The sequence below is a fragment of the Panthera leo genome, chromosome D4, assembly GCF_018350215.1.
Source record: "Panthera leo isolate Ple1 chromosome D4, P.leo_Ple1_pat1.1, whole genome shotgun sequence".
In the NCBI taxonomy this organism is placed as follows: Eukaryota; Metazoa; Chordata; class Mammalia; order Carnivora; family Felidae; genus Panthera; species Panthera leo.
Window position 1 is genome coordinate 9,361,551 of NC_056691.1, and position 26,667 is coordinate 9,388,217.

Genomic DNA, 26,667 nt, shown 5'->3' on the forward strand with positions numbered 1-26,667 from the left:
TTCTCTCTTCAAATGCGGTTGGCCCCTGGAGGAGTCATGTGACCTTGACTTGTGAGCCCTTTTCACCTCTCTTACAAAGTGGACTGGTTTGTGCCACAAAGTCTCTAAGTTTCCTTCCACCTTAAATTTTGTGTCTCGGCTCTATAAAATGGGGCTAATATAATAATGGCACCCAACACAAAGCACTGTTACAAGAATTCTAAACGACAGTAGATGTAATCTACTGTACACGTGGCCCTAACACAGAGGAAAACACTCAGTAACTGAAATTACTTCATAAACTAACTGGCATTAGTCCCTTTGTCCTAACAGGTCTGAACACTCCTCCTCCTTCTTGGGTAAATCATGTTCAGTCCCGTCTACAGACTTCCCTTCCTCCTCCTCTTCTGCACCTTGTTGGGCAAAAAGCCCCCGAGTGCAGGTCTTGCTCAGCACCTCCTGCTCTGAGCTCTCTCCAACTCCTCAGTCATGTTTATGGCTCACACAATGGACTGGCAAATGTTGATCACCCTCCAGACTTTCAGCCCTGTATCTCCAGCTGCCCCAAAGCCTTCCTGTTTGGGCGGTGTCCCTTTATCTTGCTCTGTCTAAAGCATAATTTGTCATTTTTGCCTCCAACATGTGTCCCCTTCAGGCATCTCTTTTTCTGTCAATAAGTTTTCAATTATTTACGCGCATTTTCATCATGATAAACGATGACCGCATAACCAAAAATTTGATTCGAGAAAAAAAAATCACCCATAATTCCGCCAGCCCAATCCAATCATTGTGATAACGTAGTTGTGGTTTCTCCCAACCTTTCCTATCGCGTATGTGTTTGTACCGTTGTAACCGCGGTCTGTAATTCTAATTGTATCTTGCTTACAATTCTGATCATCCCGTACGGATTTCCCACATTGGAGAAGCTTTCATAATAGATTATTGTTTTACTGTTATCTCTGTTTCCAGCAACTCTCTCCTTCAGTTCATTCTACATACCTGGCTAAATTTCATCTCATTCATAGCACGGCCTTAAGCGTCTTTGGTGTGCTCAGAACCATGGGTGATTTCCTTACTGTTCAAAAAATGAAGCCTAGGCTTCCTAGTCGAGCTCAAAGGCCCTCTTCAAACAGCAGCCCATCCTTTCCAGCCTCGTCTCCTATTACAGAACTTCTCTTCAGGCCAAATCATACCACGAATTACTCCACAGAGAAACGATAGTTGCCCCAGTGCCTTCCTTCAAACCATTCCTCTTACCTATGCCTCCTTCCTGTTTGACACTCCTTTGAGCTCAGGGGCTATTTCTTCCCCCAGAAAGGCTTCCCCATGTATTGTGGTTACTCTCCCCGCTCTTTTTGTTTCTACTTGTTACCTGAGCCACTTGTTGGGCAAGCTTCTAGGACTATATCTTCTGCCTCTCTGTGTCCTCAGAACTCAGCACAAAGGGCATGCTCAATAAATATTTATTAATGATGATGATGATACCCACTGTCAGCACACCTGTTCTGGTTTCTACGATAATGAGGAAAGCAGTAAGGGAGCATTAGGGGGAAAATTCACTATAGCCCTCCTTACATGCTGCCAAAAGTCCGAAGAGATTTACGTATATTCTACTTTATAGCAAAGACCTAATCAAAATTAGGAAGGAAGGAAGGAAGGAAGGAAGGAAAGAAGGAAGGAAGGGGGGAGGGAAGGAAGGAAGGAAAGAAGGAAGGAAGGAAGGGGGGAGGGAAGGAAGGAAGGAAGGAAAGAAGGGGATAATCAAGGATTATTTTGCATTTCCACATAATCTATGTCATTTGTGATATAGCAGAGATAAGTGTGAAACATTCTTAGATTGTAACATCGCTATTATAAAATGGCTTGAGACTTCAGAAAACTTAAACAGTGGATAGTGGAAGAGTCCAAATTAGAGTCCCAGGCTTTCTAAATCCAGCCAAAGCAAGTTAGTCATATCAGAAGCAGCATGGCACGATGGTGAAAAGCTTGGGCTCTCTAGTCGTGCTGCCTAGCACACAATTTTAACGCTACCAATTTTAACTACTAGTTGCATGATCATGGAAATTTTACCTAACTTTTCGGTGTCCCAGTTTCCCCATCTGTGAAAGAAGGGCAACAGCCGTGGTATTCTAGAAAATGTTTAACAAATGGCTCTCCCCCCCGAAGCCCCGATTTGTAACATATGTCGATTTCCATGGTATAAATAAATACTCCCACAATGGCTGATTTCAAGCTACCAACAGGCTCACAAAATTCCTGAAAATTCAGCAATGGACTCTTACATGGTATTGTCCTTACAGGGCCGATGATGTGACGATTAAATGAGTTAATATGTGGGAAGCATTTAGAACTGGCCCTGGTACCTCGCATGCTTAGTTGGATAAATATTAGCTGTTTTTATTATACCATTTTAGTTTCCCTTCCTCTGTGGAAATAAAGGATAGGAATAGCAAGTACTATTGAAAAAAAAAAGCAGTTGCCTTGATTTTAGTTCATTTCAACCTCTTCCTAATCACATGTTTTATTTCACTATTGCCAAGGAGGTCCCATTGACTTATTTGAATTTCCTTTCCTTTTCCTTAATTCATCTTTTTCGGAAGCATTCTGAGCATCCGAGGACTGGCTAAAAGCCACATACCAGGGAAGAAAAAGGGTTATAAAAAGTAAGGATAATCCCAACTGAAAATTTTTTCCTGAATAATCATTTTAAGAAAACCTAAGTACTTACTCAAACAGCTAGATATGAAAGTTTATTCGGATACAATTACTTATTGCCCGTTTTTCAGGAGTGATATGAATTGTACTTCGTCTAGCCTCTTTTCAAAATAATTTTATTCCCTGGTGTTCTTCCTGCCACAAAATAAATAGGAATTTTTATTAAAAAGAATCCCAAAATATATGACTCTGAACCATAGCATTTTCTGGTTTTTGATTTCTCTGTGTATTTCCATGACTTCCCACTTGCAAAACATCTGCTTACAAATATTGTAATTTGCTGGGTGTTTCATCAGAACTAACACTCAGGTAATAAATATTAGCTACTTCTAGAAAACAGGGTGTTTTTCTATCTTTAAGCCAGAACCTGGCCAGCCAACAATTCTGCTCATTAACCAGAACCCCTGGGCCTCAACATTTTTCTCTAGACTGTCTTCCTCTTTTTTGATTGGATGTTTGTCACAAATTCCCCATGCTTCCTTTGCTTCTGCCACTCACACAATGGTTTCTAATAGTACTTCTCTGAATTTTATTCCCTTCTCAGTCAGTTTCTCCAGGGCTTTTTTCCTCCCGTTGCATTGACTTGACGCTTGTTTTTTGAAGGCCATGCCTAACATCATCTCAACCGTTGGGGAGGCTTCAGATTAGGGAAAAGCCTCCTGTTGGTGGAACACAGGGGACAGCAAAACATCCAGGCTGCAATCCCACGGGAGCGCCCACTTGCATTCTGCCTCTTTGGAGAAAATGGAAGCCTCTCTTAACCTTCTGCCCACCACCTCTCCCCGACAGCCCCCCGCGACCACCCTTCTCCCCCACAGCCCCCCGCGACCACTCGTCTACTTTCTGTCTCCACGAATGTGACTACAGGTATAAGTGGAATCAGACACTATCCGTCTTTCTGTGAATGGCCTATTTCCCTTCGCGTAATGTCCTCAAGCTTTATCCGTGCCGCAGCATTCAACAGGATTTTCTTCCTTTCAAAGCTGCTGAGTGATAGTCCACTGTATGTACCCACCACATTTTGCTTGTCCATTCATCCACTGAAGGGCACTCGAGTTGCTTCCACTGTTTGGTTATTGCAAATAATTCTGCTATGAGCATAGGTGTGCAAATATCAGTCCCAGTCCCTGTTTTCAATTCTCCAGGGTATATACTCAGAAGTGGAATTGATGGATCATATAGTAATTCGATTTTAAATTTTTCAAGGAGCCACCATACTGTCTTCCATAACAGTAGGTTTTCCTTTGTGCACCATGTACGTTCCCACCGACAGTGCACAAGGATGCCAACGTCTCCACATCCTCCCCAGCACTTGTTATTTTCCGATTTGTTTATTTTATTTTATTTTATTTTTTATTTTTTAACAACAGTCATCCTAGTGGTAGGAACTGGTATTGCCACAACGAGATACTACATCAAACAGATGAGGCTGGCTACAATCATTTCTTCGAAAAATGACGACCACTACAGAAAATGACAAGTATCGGTGAAGATGTCGAGAAAAGCTGGAGCCTTCCTACATGGCTGGTGGGAACGTAAAATGTTGCACCCTCTGTGGAAAACAGCTTGGTGGCTGCTCCTTCAGCCACACATACCGTTGTGTGACACAATTCTTAGGTATATAGCAAAAGAACTGAAAGCAGGTATTCAAAGACTTGCATGGAAGTTCACAGCACTGTTCACAAGAGCCAAAAGGTGAAAGCAGTCCAGACGCCTATCAAATGGATGAAGACACAAAATGTGATACATCTGTACAATGGAATGGAGTATTATTCAGCCATAAAAATGAAATGCTGACACACATTATCACACGGAGAAACCTTGAGACCATCATGCTGAGTGAAAGAGACCAAACACAAAAGGCACATATTTATATTCGCTTGGTGCAAAGTGTCCCAGTACGGAAAAGTCTAGAGATGGAAAGCAGATTGACAGTGGCCAGGAGCTGGGGAAAGGCAGGAGTGGGGAATGACAGCTCAACAGGTACGAAAATGTTCTGGAACTAGATCGTGATGATGGTAAATACCACTGAATTAGACACTTGAAAACAGCTAAAATTTTATGTCATGTAAATTTTACTTCAATGAAAAAAAAACTTCCTGATGAATTTATCATTCGTCATCTATGTGTCAGGCATAGTGGATATAGAGTTGATTAAGATAGTGCTCCTCTCTCTGGACTCTGAGATCCTTAAGGGACCGGCAGGTGAAATAATACGGAATAACGGTATGTGGTCAGACACATATACAGGCTGCTGGAGGCTAATCCCACGGGTGATGATAGTGGTAACGACGATAGGGCTTTCCAAATGAAGAAACAGATTTCTTGGAGGATTGATTGATTGATTGATTGATTAAAATGTTTTTGAGTATGCCTTTTGTACCTGATACTGCGCTAGGCTAACAATCCAATGATGAACAAAATCAGATGCTGCCCATATCTCATGAAGCTGGCTTTTGGGACAGAGTTAGACATTAATTTCAGCCACCTGCAGAATGAAGTAGGCTCTGTGAAGAAAAGGAATACTCCTCCATAAAGAAACTTAGCCAGGACCAGAGAGGTCAAGGAAGGCTTCCTTCTGACAGTAATTCTTGAGCTGAGATCTGTGGAATGGGTAGGAAAGATGAACAAGCTAAGAGGAACCAGCATGTGCAAAACCTGTGCGGGAAACCTGACATTCAAAGGCATTCACAGGCATGAAAGAAGGCTGTAGTGTTTTGGAGCAAGCTGCATGATAGGGGATGAGGTTGGAGAAGCAGGGCCTGGAAGGGCCCTTCTGTGCTGTCCCTGGTAAAGATTTTGTTCTTTATCTTAAATGTGATAGGAAAAGGGTAAAGGCAGTTTGCCTGATGGTTACCATCATCCTGGCAGTCAAGAATGGACTGGAAGCGGGCAAGAGTGGACGCAGAGAGGAGACCAGTTAGGAAGCTACTGCAGTTGGTCAGGGAAGAGATCACGGGGCTTGCGAGGTAGAAACAGAGATGGAGAGACGTGGAGCTAGACCTACACAGCAGAGGTGGAGTTAGGAAGGCCAGGGGAAGACTGGCCCAGGGAGGCTGACATCTTGCACAAAGTCATGGAGGCGTCAAAGCATGCAGCAGAAGCTGTTTGGGGCTTGCCAGAGTAGGTCACTAGTGACAGAACCCATGGAAAGGTGCAGATGCAGGAACCACGGGAAGGTGTGGGAGAAGTCTGCAGAAATCGGGTCGTGGTGGCCCTCACTGGCAAGTCTAGACCTTACCTTGATGGACGTGGGAAACTGTGAAGCATTTAAGGAGGGAAATGGGAACTATCAGACCCATGTTGTATCAAGATCATTAGAGGGGTGTTAGAGAATGGATTTAGGAGGAATAAAGGGAAGATACTCTTGAGTATAAACAAAGAAATTGATTAGGAGGTTGTTGCAACTGCTTAACACAAGAACTAACTACTGTTTGGGCTAGAGTGTCAGGGGGCTGGGGGATGGGATGACTGTAACAATCCATTGATGACCACAGGAGTCATGATCTGTTGAGCCCATGGCACATTTACAGCCCCAACATCTTCACTCATGTGGCCTCATGGATCCTTGTCAGTTTAAGGGCTGTGGCACGGAACAAAGGAAAAGATCCAGGGGGCTGGAACAGAGTCTCTGACAATGTTTTGCTTTCAGAATTCCGCCCCCCCCCCCACCCCATTTTGATGTGATATAGTCACTCATCTGAACTACAAGTCCTTTAAGGAGAGGGATCATGTCTTAACTCCCAATTTCATGTCCTGACCCTACTGTCATCCTTGCCTCAAACGAGGGGCTTAATAAATACTTGACTGAGTACGTGAATTAAAAAAGGCTTATTTCTCAGTGTTCCTGCCATACTACTAACGTTAAGGGGGAAAATACACACGCCTTAAAGAATTATGAAACTCTGAAGCCCCCACTAATGTAGATAATGTGCTGCTAATGTATCAGCTGCCTTTTAAGACAAAATGTCGCCCTTATTCTGCTGATGCCGCATAAGAATCTGTCATCTTTATCACCAAGCTGTATTGCTCTTGATTGGTGCTTCACAGCATGGTGGAGTAGACCAGTATGCGATTCACAGGAGTCTGAAGAAAAAACTATCTCGGGCTCAAAACACCTATGAACCTACTATCACACTGACATCCAAGTAATATGGATGCAAAAATGTCCTTGAACTTGTTCAAATTGTGTCCAATCCATCTCAACGGTTCTGCAACCAATGGTCTCCCCAATGGAGCCGGCTTGTCTGAAATGAGTTCTGGTCAGCCCTCTCTATCTTCAAGCATGTTAGCAGACCCCATCGGACAATCTGGTTCTGAGACCCCTTACCCAGAAAACTTTAATCTCAGAAAATTTTAGTTAAGACATGATTCCCTAAAGGAAAGGCTTTGAACATATTGGGGAGAGGGAGAAAGCAATTAGACTAGTAATTCAGAGCTTAGAACTTACACTGGCAGTATTTAAAGCTTAATAAAGGCTTTCACAAAGAACAATTAGACAAAGTCTCAGAAAGAAATCAGAGAAAAAGAAAAGTTTATTTGATGTGTGAACACTAAACAGCCTCCAAATGTGTGTGTGTGTGTGTGTGTGTGTGTGTGTGCGCGCGCGCACATTTGTGCGTGTGTATTTCTATAGATTTCTTGGCAGATTTGGTCTTCTAATTATGACACAAAAATGTGGAAATGGGGTCACACAATTGCTTTTAGAATTAATTCGTGAAATCTAAGAGACAAATGCTAACCTCTTTTAATGGCAAAATCTAATAGAGCTATAGGATTATCATTTCCATCCATGACCCAAGGCTACTTTCAAACTAGCTCTCCTTCCCATTGCTGATTTAGTAGATGCAAATGGGGGGAAATAGGTGTAGGTAAAAGCAAAAGGGGGATAAGGAGGAAAAACAAGTTTCGGGGAATATTGTGGTGCCTTGCTTTGTGTCCTGAAGGCGGCTGCCATTGCTGAACTGTAAGCTCCCTGTCTTCCGTCTTCCAACTGATGCCAACACGAACTCTGAGCCATCAGCAGAACTCAGCCATCAGCAGAACTCTGGCGGTGAGAAATAGTGAGGTCAGGGTGTCTACCACTCTGCTGAATTTCCAATCATCAGCAAACGTCCACCTCAGGCTACAGTTCTTCTCGGTGTATGTGGGGGTCATCATCTTCCAGGGTGACCTTCTTGGGTTCTGGGATCTGCTCCTTCCCCTCACCCTCTCTGGTCCACAGGTACTAAGTTCTCCACTACTGCCGGTCTGGGGACGCTTCACCATACTCTGTTGATTTCCCTGATCCCTGCCCATACTTTTGTAAATGTCCCTTCATTGACCTGCCTCAAGTTCTGTTTGAATGCACCATCAGCTTCTTGCTGGGAACCCTGATGGATACAATTGTCTTCTAAGGCAAATAGAGCACTGAAGCTCAGACAAGAGGATCTTGGAAAATCCCAGGGAGACGGGGTAACAATTTTTACTGGCTTTTTCCTTTGGCCTCAGTAATGAAAAAGTGAGTGGTTGTTTAGAATGCAATCTGTGGTTAATTATTGATGGGATAATGTTCCCTTTTGTAGCACTCATTCTCCTCTGGTAAGCCCAACTCCCCCATTAACTGTAAACAAAATTACGAAAGTACTTTATGAACTAAGTTTTAAGCATCTTAAGTTTGAAGTGCCTGAGGGAGAGCCTAGTGGTAATGCTGTCTAAGTATTCAAAGATGAAATTGTTTGCCGGCTGGGGATGGTGAGTTACACATCACGGGAGGTGTTCAAGTAGGAGCTGGAAAAGCCATGGACTGGTTGTTGCACCTGCTGACTTCAAGGTCATTTCCAAAGTGTGCTTTTAGGATTCTTAATGTTATGCTTTAACGGTTGATCATTGTATTCATGAAAATGTTGACTAATAATTTAGACATCTTAATATAATGATACATGAACAATATGTACATAGAGCTTCAGGCTCAAAAATCTTAAAGAAAATTCATCTTCACTGTGGCATGGCAAAACCCTGGTCTCTATTTCAATCCTAACTCTAAGCCAAAGCTGTGTGTTCCATGGAAGCCACCTCGCCTCTCTGTGCTTGGTTTTTGCTTACCTTTCTTACAGACAGATGGTGGGAATTTAGTGAAATAGTATCTAGGACAAATTCAGGTCCTCAGTCAATGTTAGTTCTCTTCCTTTGCTTCAGTATCTCCATTAAACTGTTCCTCCTGCTACATCAATTTATGGTGTGAAGGTAAATAAAAATGCATTTAAGAATTCTTTTCTTAATTGCAAAGTACAATCAAAGTAATGATCAACACATCCTCTTCAGCACCTCACAACTCTGAGGGCACAGTGCTCCGCGCTATGAAGAATACATCATATGAGAAAGGCTTCCCTGGGGCGCCTGGATGGCTCAGTCAGTTAAGGGTCCGACTTCAGCTCAGGTCATGATCTCACAGTTCGTGAGTTCGAGCCTTGTGTCAGGATCTGTGCTGACAGTTTCAGAGCCTGGAGCCTGCTTCAGATTCTGTGTCTCCCTCTCTCTCTGCCCCTCCCCATCTTGCACTCTCTCTCTCTCTCTCTCTCTCTCTCTCTCTCTGTCTGTCTCTCTCTCTCAAAAATAAATAAACATTAAAAAGAAAGAAAGAAAGAAAGAAAGAAGGAAAGAAAGAAAGGCTTCCCTGAAAGGGTATTTTAAAATATGAGTAACAAATGCTATTCATACAGTGTTTTTCAACTTACAGACATTTTGCTTGGAGCCTCCCTTTAAGCCAGGCATTATTATTTCCATTGGTAAAAGAAGGGATCTATAAAGGGCATAAAACCTAAACCATCCTCAAGAAGGTCTTTCCATGGACTCATTCAGACATTTTTACTCAGTCGAGGAAACAAGATTTTAGAAACAAAAAAAGGATTTAGAAAATTAAGAAATGAAATAGCACACAATAGCTTAGATGAGCCACATGAGTTAAACCAAATCATCTCTAAGTAGTTAGGGATTTCTGGAGCAAGAAGGCCTCCTATGCTGGGTGAGCGGGGGAATCAGAGAAACATGCAGCCCAGGGGTTTAGAGTGCAGGCTCAGGAAACTTGTTAAAATCCTGGCTCTTTTGCATCCCAGTTGTGTGACTTTGGACAAGCTGTTCAGCCTTTCTGTGCCTCAGTTTCCTCGTCTGCAAAATGGAGGTAGTAACAGTACCCACCTTGGGGAGGTATGTGAGGTTTAAATGGGATACTCTGGTCAAAGTGCTTGGCTTAACCCCTACTTCAGAGAAAGTGTTTAATAAATTCAGGTGTTATGATTACAAGACAAAACAACAGAGTTCCGGTGGAAAGCTCATTTGCCTACAGCCCCAGAGCTGGTTGGTGACAAAGCAGAGATTAGAGCCAGGATCCTGTCTGGTGTCCTTTTTTTATAAATGAACCACAGCTTAATTAGGTTTTAAAACATGGGTGATAAGAATTTTGGCAAAAAGAGAGAATTAGAGCTAGATATTCTGATCCCTGCAATCTATCAATGTAGCTTTTCCAGGAAGCAGACACATCCCAAGTACTATGCAGAAAACATAAATAAATCAAATTCCTCCAGAATGTTCTTGTCTTCCTCCTACGTGTGGGACTGCCTCACAGCCAAACCCCTTCTAACATGGTTCATTTGTGATTTGAGTGACCAAATCCCCTTGGACAGGTATAAGAAGGTACCAGCTTATAAAACATTTGGTTCTTACTGTGACTAAAGCCGTGGTGAGGCCCCTGTGTAGACAGTTCTGGCAGGACAGAAATGGATGTGGAGATTAAAGAACTAAAGTAAAGCCTGCAATTATCTTTGAGACTAGCTTGTGCCTGGTTTTATATACACTCCTTAGCTATTTTGAGTCACCAGGGGCTTATCACTCCCGGCCTCAATTCAGAAAGCATTCTTCTGGTCACATGTTGTAACCATGAGAACAGTAGACCCACAACCAGTTACCATAACGTCCTTGGCTAATAAGGGCAGGCTCTATCACAATGCACTAAGGCTGAATGAATTTGGGCAATCAAGACTTAAATAATAGCACAACTTGAAACAAGATTGAGCTTAACATGATCCTTCAGCCTTTTCTCCACTTAGGTCTTTTCTGCTAGAAATATTTGTTGTTCCTTTGCCTTTTTTTTTTTTTTTTTTTTTTTTTTTTTCAACGTTTATTTTTTTATTTTTGGGACAGAGAGAGACAGAGCATGAACGGGGGAGGGACAGAGAGAGAGGGAGACACAGAATCGGAAACAGGCTCCAGGCTCTGAGCCATCAGCCCAGAGCCTGACGCGGGGCTCGAACTCACGGACCGTGAGATCGTGACCTGGCTGAAGTCGGACGCTTAACCGACTGCGCCACCCAGGCGCCCCTTCCTTTGCCTTTTAAAGGCATGTCACATCAATCCCAGTCAATTCCAGAGAGGACAAGTTGACCCAAAATCTTTATTGGGTTCTAGAGACACCGTTTTCTTGACTTTTCTTGGAATAGAAGTAGAGCCTCCCTGGGTTTAGAAAGTGCTTTTCTGGTTAATGAGGACTACACAGTTTTATTCCTAATTACGGTAGTCCCTTTTATGGTGTCATGCTTCTAGAAGAGATTGGAAAGTTTGCATCCTTAAATGCCAAGCCAGCAAAACAGTTGTAGCATATATTAAAATCTGAGTAGTTATAACTCTATTTAAATCCTTAAGACGAGTGGAGCGGCTTGTACACGAACTATCTGCAGACTCCCAGAGAGTAACACAAGAGGATATTTCGGTCCAGTGTCTCAGCTGGGACTGAGCTGACAGGGCTGGAGTTTTGAGAACACAGATACAAGAGAGCCTGGGAGATGATGTCTTTCTCAGTGAGAAATCTATTCATTCTCTTTTCTTAGAGTCGGAAATTCTCTGCTTCTCTGTTGAGCACGAAGAATTTAAGGCGAACCAGTTTAGAGAGCCTTGCTTCGATCCTACGTCTGGATTTTAGCCAATTTGTGTGGTGAAGAAATGGACTTTCCCAAGTATGTTGCCCGGCAAGACTGCTGGGTTGAGTTTCTGGTCCATTACGGGGAGGTTCTGCCTATGTAACTTGCATCCCTCTAGTTGAGTTGGTTCCTCTTTGTTTTGATTTCAGGCCTGTTACTTCACCCTTAAAACCAGGAAGAGTTCGGTGGCCACTTTTATCCTTTAAAAAATACGGTGGGTGGGTGGTAAATGTCATATCGTCAGTGGTGACAAAAGACAGAAGGGCATGATAATCCCTTCCCCTGCCTTGGGTCACCTTCCAATTCAGGCAAGACTTACTTCTACGAAGAGGCCAGCAAGGTAGGATGGAATCTGACTTGGTACCCGGCACTGCCACACGTGTCTCCTTTGACTCTCAGCCTCCACAAAGTAAAACAGGGTAACGGAGCCAATCTCTTAGGTCTCTCCGAGAATCAGGAGACAACACATAGAGAGTACGAGTCTGGTGCACAAAGAAATGCTTCCTCTGAGTTAGTGGCTGTTCCCTTTTCGACGAAACACTTAAGAACCTGCTTTAGGAAAACAAAACCGCAATAGAAACTTCAAAAATTATGTGAACCAGTGAACATGTTCTTCTCTGATAACGAATTGGAAAAAATCGGAGAAATTTCCAAATCTGAAATTTCTTTCATGTAATTAACCTTAGACCTTTCAGACAAGAGACAGCAAGACCAGCCTACCAAGGAATATATAATCACGTAGGAGATTAACATTTGCCGACTTACCACCAGGGGACAATATCAGGCTATAATTACTGTACAGATGCTCCTTATGAAATACTGGGCTGGGCGATGTCAGATCCAAAAAGAGGCATGCGACAGTTTCCTCTAAGAGTGTCCAAAGAGGGGACATAGTTTCGTGGAAAGAAGATTGGTCTTTGACTCCTGTCTTGTTATCTATTAGTTAAATGAATATCTTTGGATCCCAGTTTTGTTTCTTCCTTTCATTCCTTTCTTTTCTTTTTTCTTTTCTTTCTCTCTTTCTCTCTTTCTTTTCTTTTTTTTTCTTTTCTTTTCTTTTCTTTTCTTTTCTTTTCTTTTCCCTTTCCTCTTTCTTTCTTTCTTTCTTTCTTTCTTTCTTTCTTTCTTTCTTTCTTTCTACATTTATTTATTTTTGAGAGAGACAGAGAAAGAGTGCACATGCCCAGGGAAGGGCAGAGAGACAAAGAGGGAAAGAGAGAGAATCCCAAGGAGGCTCTGCACTGTCAGTTCAGAGCCCAATGCGGGCTCAAACTCACAAACTGTGGGATCATAACCCGAACCGAAATCAAGAGTCGGATGCTCAACAAACTGAGCCACCGAAGTGCCACCGCCCCTCCCCCCAACACACACCAGTTTTGCTTCTTCCTTCTCTGTCAAATAGGCAAGAGAATTTCCAATTCCCTCACAGGACTATTGAGAGTACAGGTCCTCAAACTACCAAGCTCTAGAGGATCTTATTAAAATGTAGTCTGTTTCAGGAGGTTTTGGGGTGGAGCCTGGGCTTCTGCATTTCCAGAAATCTCCAGGAGCTGCTGCTGTTGTTGGTCAGGCACCACACTTTGAGAAACAACAATTTAGAGGAACGTATGAGATACACGTGTAAGAGGACTTGTCAACTGCTGGGCATAAGGGAGGGTACGAGTGAGTGATATGAGTGGCAGCAGCACTCATATATTCTCCTGAGAAATGTTCTCCAATAAAAAATATTACCGGCTCTCATGTCTTTCCGTTCTACACGGTTCTTTTTGCTGTTTCTAACAGTACCTATATTAAGAGTTCATTGTTTTTAGCGTGGTTGGGATGGAGCCTGTTGGAGTTCAACATGCCTGGCACAGCGCAGACACCGAAGAAAGAAAAGGAGGGATCAAGGAAGGGGGAAGAAAGGGAGAAAGGATAGAAGTATGTCGTGTTTTAGGGGTAGCGGTGGCTGTCGCATCTCAGAGATAAGGAGATGGGCCAGAAAGGAGGGAAACAGCCTGCCGGCATTTTGCCTCAAATATTTAAGGGCAGCGGTAAGTGAAGATAGATTTGTCAGAGGTATTTATATTGACGATGGGGAAATTTAGGGATGCTACCGTGAATAAATATGGTTTGATAAATTCCCAGGAACCATTTGTGATGCCTCATCTGTCTCTACGGCTGTATCTACCCACACAAACATGGAGACAGTCTTTTTGTCAAAAAACAAACAAACATTACTTTTAGAGCTGATCTAAGACTATGGATCTTATGTGTAGGTGAGCAGCATTTACTGAGCCCTCACTGTGTGCAGAGCACGAGACCAGGTGGTAGGCCTGTTTCCGTGGGACGTGCTTCGTGGTTGCATCACAGCACAGCCAAACCGTGGCCAGGACCTGGGAGCAGGGCTGATTTGCCTTCTCATCCTTTGGGCAAGATGTCTTCACTTCTTTTCTTAAAAAAGTTTTTTTTAACGTTTATCTATTTTTGAGAGAGAGAGAGATTTTTCAGAGCATGAGCAGGGGAGGGGCAGAGAGAGAAGGAGACACAGAATCCGAAGAAGGCTCCGGGCTCCCAGCTGTCAGCGCAGAGCCTGCTGTGGGGCTCGAACTCACGAACTCTGAGAGATCATGACCTGAGCCAAAGCCAGACGCTTAACTGACTGAGCCACCCAGGCACCCCACTTCTTAAGTTTTAAAAAGATGTCACAGGTAATTCTGAGTTCCTTTCTAACAACATTTGAACGAACAGAAAGATAAAAAAGGCAAGCACTTAAAAGGAAGGCTCCCTAAAAGTTCTTTACTCAAAGGACCTCACAATTCCATCTCCTCTCAAATTATACCCCCTCTCTGCCTGCTCTCTCCTGCTTCTCTCCCACCATCTCAGATTCTCGAGAGCTTTCGTATTTACTTTGTTATCATGTGTCTTCACCACTAAGACACAAGCTCACTGAGGGTGAAACTTTGGGCTGCTTTGTTGGCTGCTGAACCCCAGCAAGTGGAATTAACATGGGCTTGTATCGGGAGCTCAGCAAGCGTTGGTTAAGGGAATAAAGAAATAGTGAGGATTTGTAGTAGATAAATGCTTGGCAAAATACTTTCTTGAAGAGGCTGTATGGCTTCATATTTGTGGAGGGAGTTTCTGGATTTCTGAAAACCACAACGAATGTCTCGTTATTTAATTCCTTTTCTCCCAATAAATAACTTTTTGTTTCTTACTAAGAACGGTGGCTAATACAACACATTGCCCAAGATTTAGTAAATGTTTATTGAACAGTGACTACGGATTGGACACTTTTTTCCTGCATCCTTCTAAAAGCAAGGCACTCATAAAGCCATTCAGAGGGCTCTGCAGTTACTTACCCAAGAGCCTCCCGGAGTATAGAAGTCACTTCTGAGTCCCCAAGGAAACTCTCTCTCTCTCCTTGTGGTGGGGACTGGAGAGCCACAGAAACAGAATCGGGGCGTATGTCTGATCTTTCTGCAAGTGGTAAATAAGAATGCCTTTGACGGATCTTACTCTGACTCCCACAAACCTCCTAGATGAAGCGGGGACCCACAGCATCTCTTGAGACAGGGGGGTGGTAGGAAATGTTAATCTCTAACCCGAGGCTCCCCAGGGCTGTGCCAGTTAGAGTCCCCATCAAACCCCAGTTGAAATAGTGTTTCCTTCCAATGGACCACTTATTTGGGGATGCCTTGGAGCTGGGGGCCCTCAGTTTGGGAGCTACTAAGGTGACCACATTTTACCGTCTTAACCCTTTAAAGACGGCGCTGACATTATCTGGCAGAGCAGGGGGTCGCGGTGACCTGACTTTAGAAGTGATTTAGTGAGAGCTGAGCCCCAGCTTGTGAATCCTATTTTCAGTCTTCATGCAGTTTTAAGATTTAGCCCAATTTCCAGACCATCCCCTACCCAGGCTTGAAAATGGCTTTATTTCACACTTTGCGGCAGGAGGTAAGTGGGTTTCTATGTGAAACTGATGGTGCCAAAGACATTTACGAACATTAAAAAATGTCTGAACATGGCTTCAAGCCACTCAGACTATTTCTCATCCCGCGCCGTGCCTTGTGAAGCGTATGCAAGTTCAGAGCTCTCTTTGAAATCAGTGGCAGTTACGAGCTTCGAGCAACTCTGTGGGGCACTGAGCGATATAATAAATGAGCCCCTTTGAAGACCAACCATTGTAGTCGGGCTCTTTTTGTGCTGCCCGACACTGATTTCTCGGGGTGTTCGGCGGTGGGTGGGAGTGGCCCATCAGCAACACGCCCTGCCCTCCGGGTCTCCAAGTTCAGCCAGGGGGTGGGGGGGTGCAGACGCAGAAGGAAGACCTCTGATTTCCTTCAGGCATCGCTCCCAACCCTTTCCGCTCTCCTTCTGATATCAACATGTGGGATAAACCATCCCACACCCACACGCTTTGATTTGAAACAAAACCAAAGCTGCCTTTCATCCGCATGAACTTATCGGTCCATACAGCAAGAAAACACCAACAGTAACAGTGAGAGAAACAAGACAAAAACCAAGAGCTGTTACCTGCCAGGAGATAAAGCAGATGTGATTTGTGTATCAAGGGGTTTTTCAGATTATTGATTTAGGAGGAGGCAAAGAATACAATCTGGGAGAGTTTTCATGATATTCTGACACAAAGATGAAAGTCCTTGACTATTCTTAAAAGGGAATTAAAGCTTTTTGTTTTGACTTTTGACTAAATACTCTTTAAAAAAAATTTTTTTTAAATGTTTATTTATTTTTGAGAGACAGATCATGAGTGGGGGCGGGGCAGAGAGAGAGGGAGACTCAGAATCACAAACAGGCTCCAGGCTCCGAGCTGTCACCACAGAGGCGGACGCAGGGCTCGAACCCACAAACCGCGAGATGGTGGCCTGAGCCGAAGTCGGACGTTTAATGGACTGAGCCACCCAGGCTCCCCTAAATACTCTTTTTTTTTTCTTTTTTAAAGTTTATGTATTTATTTTGAGAGAGACAGACAGCACGAATCAGGGAGGGGCCCAGAGAGAGAGAGGGAGAGAGAGTCCCAAACAAGCTCCATGTGGAGCCTGACAGGGGACTCAAACTGACAAAACCGTGAGATCATGACCTGAGTTGAAACCAAGAATCAGATGCTTAACTGACTGAGCCACCCAGGCACCTCTTGACTAAATATTCCTAAATGGCTAGTATGTAAATTTCAAAGTTCAAATAATTAAGTTGAGTACGATAAGTATGTTTGGGTTGCCTTTAAATATGTTGAAAAGAAGGGCTGCCTGGGTAGCTCAGTAGTTTCAGTGTCCAACTTCGGTTCAGGTCATGATCTCATAGTCCATGAGTTCGAGCCCCACATAGGGCTTTGTGCTGACAGCTCAGAGCCTGGAGCCTGCTTTAGATTCTGTTGTCTCCCTCTCCCTCTCTGCCCCTTCCCTGCTCGCACTCTCTCTCCCTCAAAAACAAATAAACATTAAATAAAAATAACTAACTAAATAAATATGTTTAAAAGAAGTTTGAATTACTTGGTCCAATTTTTCAAGTGCAAGTTTTTTTGTTTTTTTTTTAATTTTTTTTTTTTTAACGTTTATTTATTTTTGAGACAGAGAGAGACAGAGCATGAATGGGGGAGGGTCAGAGAGAGGGAGACACAGAATCTGAAACAGGCTCCGGGCTCTGAGCTGTCAGCACAGAGTCCGATGCGGGGCTCGAACTCACAGACCGCGAGATCGTGACCTGAGCCGAAGTCGGCGCTCAACCGACTGAGCCACCCAGCCGCCCCTCAAGTGCAAGTTTGAATGGCAATTGGAACGCTGTCTCTTGCGCCACATGCAGATTCAACTCATTTCTGCTGAGCGCCTTCTTTATTTCTTGCAACCACACTGTGAGATCACTATTGTTAACCCTACTCCGCCACAGAACAGAAGCAAGGGAGGTTCGACGACAGAGAGCTGCGAGTGCCAGAGCCACAGCCAAAGGCAGGCCCTCTGACTAGCAAGTCTGGCCCCGATCCCACCATGAAACTATAGCTTTTTCTCAAACTACAATAATCCAACCCTCTCCCCAATTAAATTAGCATGCTGTTTATTCACAAGGAGAAGTGTCTGAGCAAATATTGAGTTAGGTCTAAATCCCTGTAGGGGCCAATCAAGAATGATCGTAAGAAAAGTAAATATCAGGTAAAACAGACTTCAAGGAAACGTGCATTTCGAGACACAAATGTGGGAAAGGAAAGTTCCAAGCCCTCTTTACCATCTTGGAAACTCTTCTCAAATCAAGAGCAAAAATAGACAGACGTATCCTCATAACTATTGATTGGCTTAAGGCCTCTTTCAGTTTACTTTTTGGTGTTCTGCCTCATTGCAAAATGATGCCAGGTGGATCGCAGATAACAAATAAGTGGGCTATAGGTAAAGAACAAAAGAAAGAAAGAATATTAACTGGAAACCAGAGGTGAATTAATACATGCAAATTCATGCCACTGTGAGGATGAAAGCAAAACATAAACACAAAACCAAAGAAGAGCAGCTGTAAAATAATAATTGCAACAACAACAATAATGGCAAACATGTGTGGTGGACTTATGATTTGCCAGACAACGGTGCTAAACACGTCTACACTGATTGTGTCTTTTAATTTTTACTGCAGCCTTATGAGGTAGGTAGGATTATTTTTGTTATTTTACAAACAAGGAAACTGAGGCTCAGAGAAATTAAGAGGGTCAAGGTCAACGAGCTGCTACATGAGGGATGCTGGATTTGAACCCAAGCTTTGTGGTTTCAAGACTCTGCTCTTGACCATCCCTCGCTGTACCCCCAGATACACATATTGTTGTTGCTAATGAAAAACCTATTGTTTTCCGGCATTGGGTGTAAGGGAAATGGCTCTTTGTGCCCTCACGAGTGGGCATGCTGGTTGGAAGGCTAGTGGCTTTCTCAACGTCCTCCATGATGCTAACAACGAAGGCTGACAGGCCGATGATTGTTTCTTGTTGGTCCCACAATGCAAGCCGGGGCCCAATGCCAGCATGCAATTCACTAAACGTGAGTAAAAGTAAAAGGAGCTAAAACAATATGGTTCAAGTATTTAGTTTGGATGGCTTACCTTGACCTTGAGATATAATCTAAACTATCTAGGGAGACAGATGGACTTCATGTCCTTCAAGCAATCCTCCATGGAGCCTCCTTAGCTGTAAACATTCCTTGAGCACTGCTCTGCTGGAGGAAAAAGAAAAATCACAACCATAGAGAATGGAGACCATAAATCTGGAGTGAAACTAATCTCAGTTTTGCCTTCAGTGTTACTCAGCAGTCCTATTACATGTGCTTCTCCCATTTCCCTCAGCTGCTATTCCAAACCTTTACCACTCTTCAAAGCTTTCAATCTTCTCTTTGGGATGACCTTGTTTCTAAGTCAGGGACTGGCCGCCATCAAAAATGGCGTCCTTCATTTTCTCACCCATTCAGCCACAAGCCCCTCCACCTCTGCACCCATCCTTTCCCTGTCCCCATTGCTAGCAAAAGACAGTTTTCCTGTCAAAGGCAACTCTGTCCACTGGTGCTATGGGGTATTATTCCGCCTTGCCTCCTTAGAAAACGTGCTTTATCAGCAAGGTCCTTTTCTTACCTCCGATGCTCCATTGGCTGTTCCCCTCAGTGTACAAATATGTTCATCCCTCTCCTTTAAAAAACAAACAAAACCGGGGCGCCTGGGTGGCGCAGTCGGTTAAGCGTCCGACTTCAGCCAGGTCACGATCTCGCGGTCCGTGAGTTCGAGCCCCGCGTCAGGCTCTGGGCTGATGGCTCGGAGCCTGGAGCCTGTTTCCAATTCTGTGTCTCCCTCTCTCTCTGTCCCTCCCCCGTTCATGCTCTGTCTCTCTCTGTCCCAAAAATAAATAAAAACGTTGAAAAAAAAAATTAAAAAAAAAATAAAATAAAAAACAAACAAAACCTATTTAAATAGCTAATTTTTTTAGCACCCCTAAGTTTCTTTTTTTGACAGCCCTTCTCTCACAAAGCGCAAGCTGGATTTCCTCACTCCGACTCCACATTACACATTCACTGCTGGAACCGTTCTAACCTGGCTCTAGGCACGTCAGTGCACTGAAGTTGCCCTGCTCACTTCCTGACGCATTGAAAATTCTCACCTTATATGACTTGTCCTGCCTGCTGACTATTCTCCCAGGCTTGCAATTCTGGTTTGCCTTTCACAATATCCCCCCCCCCTCCCCCCTGCCCCCATCTCTCTCTCTCCTCCTTTACCTCTGCACTGGTTACTCCTTTCTGGTGCCTTGACTGGGTTCTATTTCTCTCCCCTCTCCTTAAACGCCAGGGTTTTCTTTCCCATTCACTTTTGGGGAAAATCTTGGGTCCCAAGGTTTTACATCTAAATCTCTATCCTGAGCCCATATCTCCAACTGTTTTCTAAACAGGTTCCACCTGGGTATCCCACAGGCACTGCAAACTCAGGATGTTCAGAATAGAATATCTCTGCTTTGGGGCCCATACCTATTTACTACACAAAAGCCTCTCTCCCTCCTAGATTCTTCATATGAGTGAATGTTAGACCCTTCCCTCAGTTTCCCAAGCCACCATTCTGGGATCCTTGGACCCCTTTCTCACATTCCAGGCAACGCATCCCTATGTATTCGACTCTCGCTTATCTGTCATGTCAGTAAATATCAGGTAAAACAGACTTCAAGGAAACGTGCATTTCGAGACGCATTTTGAGGCGGCTACCATGTTACTTGATCAGGTCCACTGACTCCCTTACCCACTGCAATATAATCCTTGACATTTCTCTCCAGGAACTTCCATTTCCACCAACCCTTCCCCCACCCACGCTTTCATAGTAGCCCCAGAGTTCAAATACAAAAACTTGATTACGTTTCTGCCTCAATTTACGATCGATCATTAGCATCTCTGACTCATACCCTATAGTTGGAAATCTTTTGTCTGCCTGGAAAACACCTATTCATACTTCTCTTTCCTCGGAGAAGTTTTCCAGGACGGATTGAAATGTGTTATCCTAATGTCCAGTCAACTTTGTGGATCATCCGATTTTGTAAATCTTATCAGATTGACTTGTTTGCAAGTCTGAGTCTCTGCTTGTTTAAATGCCCTGAGCGTAGGACCTTGCTTTCTCAACTTTGTATCCACAGCATGGGATATACTAGTAGGCACTCAGTAAGCATTAAGAGAGTGAAGGAATTTTCAGAAAGTCTAATTGCCATGAGTGGGAAAAAAATCTTGCCTGGGGAATCTCTTACCTGAACAAGAGACCAGTATTCAATTACTTCTTCATAATAACTCACTTTTCCTCTCGTGGGGAATATATATCCAGAAAATATTGGCTATTGAGTGATCCAAAACTGTTAAGGTTAACTAGCAAAGTAGAATGAAGGTAGGTCCTTGGTAGTTCCCAGGTGTTTTAAATGAGCATCTTGGACACAAATGGACAGACCCATTTATGAACTGGGTAACCCGAGGCAAATCTCCTAGCCTCCTTTTCTCATTCTTTGTGTCCTGTTTGACCCTGAGATTTGGATTCTGGGGAAAAACAATGCCTATACTAATCTGGCCCTTTAGGGTCTGTCAGCCTAATCCTTATGGAAACACAACTCTCCTAGCATTTGGCATCTCCATAAATACACAATTAACACATGCCTAGAGATTTATTGGCTGGTATCTTTATCTTTGCCACATTCTTTCAAATTGATTTAGTGGTGGAGAAAGCTAGGCCAAGAGCATGATTTATCCATTTGACCTTTGACCTGGCCTGGAGCCTCATTCAAATCTGTATTTTCGCGGTAGGCCGGTATTTTAATCATTAAGTTACTTTCCCCACTGTGTTTTGTGTCCTTTCTAACCCTTGAAACAAAATCAAATTATGTATTTTGAATCAACAGAGCATTGAGAGAGTGAGTCATGGGACAAAAGGAGGCAAGTTCAGGAACAGGGGAAAAAGCAGATTGTCAGATTCAAAGCGAGAGCTGCATTGTGGCAACTGGAGCTTAGGGATCAAGACTAAAAAATTTTTTAATTTTTTCATTTAAAAAAGATGCTCACATTTCTGGCTAATTAGCGCTATAAAGAATCAACAAGGCTAAATAAGGTGGGCCTTTTCCCCCTGCTTTACAAGGTTGTTTTGAGAAGTCAATGTGGTGACATAGATGAAAGCAATTTGCCAATTATAAAGTTCTCCATTAATGTGTTCTATTACCGGAAGAGCCACTCTGTAGATAACTATCACCTTTAGGGTCACTAAGTCCCACAGTGGCTACTGGTCCACTGAGTTCCAGGGGAGCATTGGCCTCGATCAGTACGGCAACATTTGCCCCCCACAGGAATACCAAATATACCACCTGCAGAGTGCTGCTTTAAAGGCCAAGGATCTTTTTCTTATTTAAAAAAATGCAAAAGACTTTCAGTTTTCGAAACAATAAGTGGCACTGACATCTCTCAAGATTGAAAGCACTATTGTCTCATTTTTAAGCACCCCCTTATTATTAAGCAAGGATGTTGTTGGCAGGAATGAATAATTAGGTAACTCTTTGTGGGCACATTTTGTTCAGGTCCCAAGGGGAACGGTACAATTGTAACATCTCCTTGGATTATTTCACAAACATATGGCAAAGAAACCACCTGAGCCAGATGTACAAGCATATTATACCGGGTCTGTTTTAAGTTAAGACTGTGAAATACATCAGATGGTGAAGTTATTTTGGTCGTGAACATCCATCATGGAAATCTATAGAAGCATCTTCTCTTTATTGTCCATTTTACTTGGACTGAAAATAATCAAGAACAAAACAGCTTGGAAATCATCACCTGCAGCAGAAGATTCCAGGTGAAGTTCAGGACCTAATGAAGTGCATGGTCTGGATTTCCATGGGCCCCAGACACCTCCACATAGTTTATTAATGCCTAGTACCAATATTCACTGCCGGCAGGTCTGGAATCTCAACTAAACAATGATTATTTTCAATTCTCTTCTCCTCATCTTGTGTTTTCACTCCTCTGGAGATGCATATGGGTAATTTAATATGGAATTTTTTAATAATGAGGATATAGTCTGTCCTGATTCAGTAGGGAGTTTCTGTGTTTTTTTTAGCCTATTTTATTATTACAACATTGGCTGTTTATTTTACTAAAGACTCATCATCTGGTACTGGCCTCTTGGAATCATAGTAATCTAAGCAGAAGCGTCCGTCCCATTTGCTAGTGGGAACACCCAATTTCAGAATGACTGGGATCATTTTTAATCCGAGTTACTTAAATTTCAGAATTAGAAGATGGAGGTGCCATTGAACTCTCGAGCGTACAGTGTTGTGCTTGGTCTGATACGAAAATAAAGACTACACAGGTGCGGGCAACTGTATCTTCCCTTCAATACCTACATGCAGATTCCATTAGCATTAATGAGTGCCTCCGCATGTGTACTGAAGAGTTACAATGGAATCTATTACTTTATCCGGTGAAAAAGAAGAAAAAAGACTTGCACCGCATTCCTGAGCTTTTCCTGATACAGAGAAATACACAGTGTGGAGAGCCTGCAGACAATATGGTGGTGGTGGCATGAGGGAAAAGGTACTTACTTTTTATAGCCTGCATGGTGTAGAGCGGAGATTTTGGGGTTGAATTACTGTGGTTGGCGAATGCTGAAGCTGACAATAGGGGTCCACAGGGTCCTGGATATTCTGCCTTTGTGTTGCATCAAAATAAGGAAACCAAGTATTTATGAACTTTAATTCTGCTTTTCAATTTTTCCCCCTTTGAAATGGCAATTCTCTGCATGGTGATATGTATAGATGCGCAGTTCGGATGTGTTCCTAGCCAATGTGATGTTCCACAAACGTGGTGCACCTGTGTTTTCTTGGTCACCCTGCTGTCACTGGGGTGCCTTAAAGCGCTCTTTCCGAAATAAGTGAGTATGGGGAGGCGGGCAGGCGAGTGGGAGAAGGGGGAGCATCTTCCCCTCCCCTTTTTAAAAAATGTCTTCTCATTTGGAAAGCCTTGGAATGTAGATTTAATTTCAAGTTAAGACGTAAGGTTTATCCAGAGAAGTTGACAAATCCCCATCTGGGATTGCCGTGGCCTCATATGCCCTCATATTGTACCCATCTCACAGGGATGTAGCTGTATTTATAATACAGACTTCTAATATTGCAGAACTGCTAAGGTCAGGGCATTCTGAGCCTTGCGGTATTAGGCAAACAACCATCCCAAACTGCACATCACACAGAGGCCCCCTTTGTAAAGCTGCTAACCCAACATCCCTCAGCGATCGGTGGGGACTCGATGTATTAATGACCTCTACCCGGCAAGCCCAATGCCCTGATCAGTCTGAGAAATGGACTCTGAGCGTGGGGACAAACCACAACAAGTGGAATGAAATGACTGGCAATGAAGGCAGACGACAGAACAGGACTACAGATTCGGTGCCCTTACCTTCATTTCCCCCCTGAAGATTTAAACTTCTAACAGTAAAAGCAATAATGCTTTGACCTTAAAGGGCTGGGGCTGTGTTGCGACTGGTTGTTTCAAGAATCAATTCCTCAGCAGCTCTAGTATCACTGACTCTGGTGGAGGCGGCCACGGAGGCAGCAACCACAGAAACTGGAGTTCAGTCATATTGGCATCAGATTCTAGAAAGGGGAGGGCAGGGAGAGAGGGAGTCTATTGGCCTAAAAAGCTGAAACATCTGCTGGGGTTATTAACAGCTTTTTGGCTGAGTTCAGCAGCAGGGCACCTTGTGGTTGATAGATTCTTCTCTCAGCAATTCAAAACAATGCAGTTAAAGCAAATTTCTCATTTTCAGAGCCCAGCGTAATGAGGCATACAGTATTTTAAAAATAGTCACACTTAAAATGGTCAATGGCAGCGAGTGCAATCAGTGGTTACCTTCGGTATTCCATCGAGTTGTTAACTTTGTCAGGATGATTGTGTAACATAGATTTTTCGAAAGACCACCGTAGCTCACGGTTAACTCACTTTGTAGGAATTTACATTATTTATGAAGTTCATGAAGATTATCCAACGGTGTAAATATTGGCAAACTTGATCAAAACCACTTAGAGGCCTTGTGGCTCTCCCTTCCCAAAAGTGTACATTAAACCATTTTGAGGTCCAAAGGTCCAGTTCCGGGAAAGGTTCTGAGAGGCCTTATTTTGTACATGAAGCAAAACATCAAGTGTGATGACAGCCCGGGCTGGAAAGAGTATTGGTTGGAAGTCAGGCGGAAGGTTCTAGGCTTGTGTCAACTGGCTGGATGAGTCCTTGGGCGTCAATCTTGCCGCCTCGATTTCCTCCCGAGGAACATGGTGGGCCCTGTTCCCGGGTACATCTCCAGATGTTTCCATCCAGCTCTGCCCTATCCTGGGAGCTGTGGAGTTCAAATCCAATTTTTAAGTGTTCCTTTCGTGAAATCCGTGATTGAAACCAAGTTGAGACTGCTCACAAATGCCGTTTTGCATCAGCACATGACGGTATGCATGGTATTTGGGTGGGGGCATCAGACAAACTGTAAAATTAAATAGCTCTGTCAGTCACTTCAAGTGAGTATACCATATGTTGTAACAGACGTGGGCAAAGTACAGCCAGCCCCAGCTGGATCTCCTAGCCTGTTAGTTTATCTGGCCAGACGACAGCATCCAGCCCAAGGAAGGGTCACATATGACTTCATGTCCTACAGGTCCAGCACACAAACTTTGGCCGAAGGAAGGGGGTGATGAGGGAGAGGGAAAGCTGACCTGGTATGGACCGACATCTGTGATGTCACTGAAGCACCCCCTCCCCCGCCCCCACCCATTCATTGCTCATCAATGGCCCCAGTGCCCAGAGCATGGTACGAAAGGAAGGAGGGGTTTGCCAAGTCACTGTTTCCCCAGGTAAAATGATGATCTGACCATGACATCAAAGGAAGACAGCACTCCCCACTTCCTGGATTCTGATCCAGGACTTTCTAGGGGCAGAGATAGTATTTCGATCTATTCAACAATGATCCTGGTTGGTTCTAAGATACACCCTGGTAAGCAAGGGTCCCATGAGTGTGGGCGTGCTTCTAGTCTCCATAACCAAACAGTTTCTATCACTGAGGCCAAGGGTACACGTTCCAAGTCACATTGACTTGGCTTGTCCCTTTCCTTAGTTAATAGCCTCAGGTTTCCCTCAAACCTGCTGGGAGCACAAGTCAAGTCAATAAGAACAAATTGAAGCCTTTCTGTGCTTCCCAGAATCATCATATGGTGTGATCCTTTATTCCTGAATCAACTTAAAGGAAAACCTTCAGAATGGCCAGAGCCTTTTCATCCTGCAGATCGAGGACAAGAATATCCTCAAGTTCCTTGCAACAGAACTCATTTGGTTGGTACCAGGCTTGACTTTTAGATGGAACAGTGTATAAAAGATAACCTCACACCTTTGCAGGGATGTAAGATACTTGGGAGATCCTTCTGATGGCAGTTTGGGGCTGAAAATCCAACTGATGTCACATCTTGTCCCCCAGGAATACCAGCCTAAGTGCTGTTCTGAAATTTGCTGAAGCCACAGGAGGTCTGCCCATTGCTGAACGATCAACACTTGGATCCCTGTCTACAGGCGCCAAGCAGTTTGCTGAAAGCCTCGGTTTTGGTGGATAGCAATCTCAGGGCAGACCACCAGCCTCTCCCATAGCTCTGTGGCACAAGTGCCCTACTGTGTTTCTGTGTCATAGGAACACTGTCACCTTGTGCAACAATAATGGAGTCACCAGTGGGTCTAATGTGGGGGAATGTTGGCTCAGGTAGTCTGAGTAAGGACAGCATATCTCTGAGAGCTTCCATGGAAAGTCGTCCCCATGCTTTTCTTCTCCAAAGAGACAGATGAGATGGGGAAGGAAGATCCAGCCTTTGTTGGAAAGACAGTGACCAAGGTTTCTGGGTAAATGGGATGTCCAGCTCCCAAATCCAGTGCTACTGAACTTGGGGCCGCAGACTCTCTGAAGGCCCATGTAACACATGCTACTTATTCAGTAGTTACCTACTGAAGCTTGGGGACTCAGCCTGGAGACCTCAGCCTGG

The 26,667-nt window shown here is 43.7% G+C and overlaps 1 long non-coding RNA gene across 3 annotated transcripts in view; it reads right to left on the reverse strand.

Moving 5' to 3' along the window:
- LOC122205507 overlaps nucleotides 1–25,311 on the reverse strand; it is a 29,859-nt gene extending 4,548 nt beyond the window's left edge. Inside the window, exons 1-5 of one of the 3 annotated variants that reach the window (XR_006196100.1) lie at nucleotides 24,512–25,311; nucleotides 23,206–23,311; nucleotides 19,236–19,289; nucleotides 18,714–18,826; nucleotides 14,987–15,104 (exon numbers count right to left, since the gene is read on the reverse strand). This is a non-coding gene — a long non-coding RNA (uncharacterized LOC122205507). Of the gene's footprint in view, nucleotides 1–14,917; nucleotides 15,105–18,713; nucleotides 18,827–19,235; nucleotides 19,290–23,205; nucleotides 23,312–24,058 lie in introns of those variants that run through there. The other 2 variants (XR_006196102.1, XR_006196101.1) reach the window with 2 other exon arrangements.
- Between the last annotated feature and the right edge of the window lie 1,356 nt (nucleotides 25,312–26,667).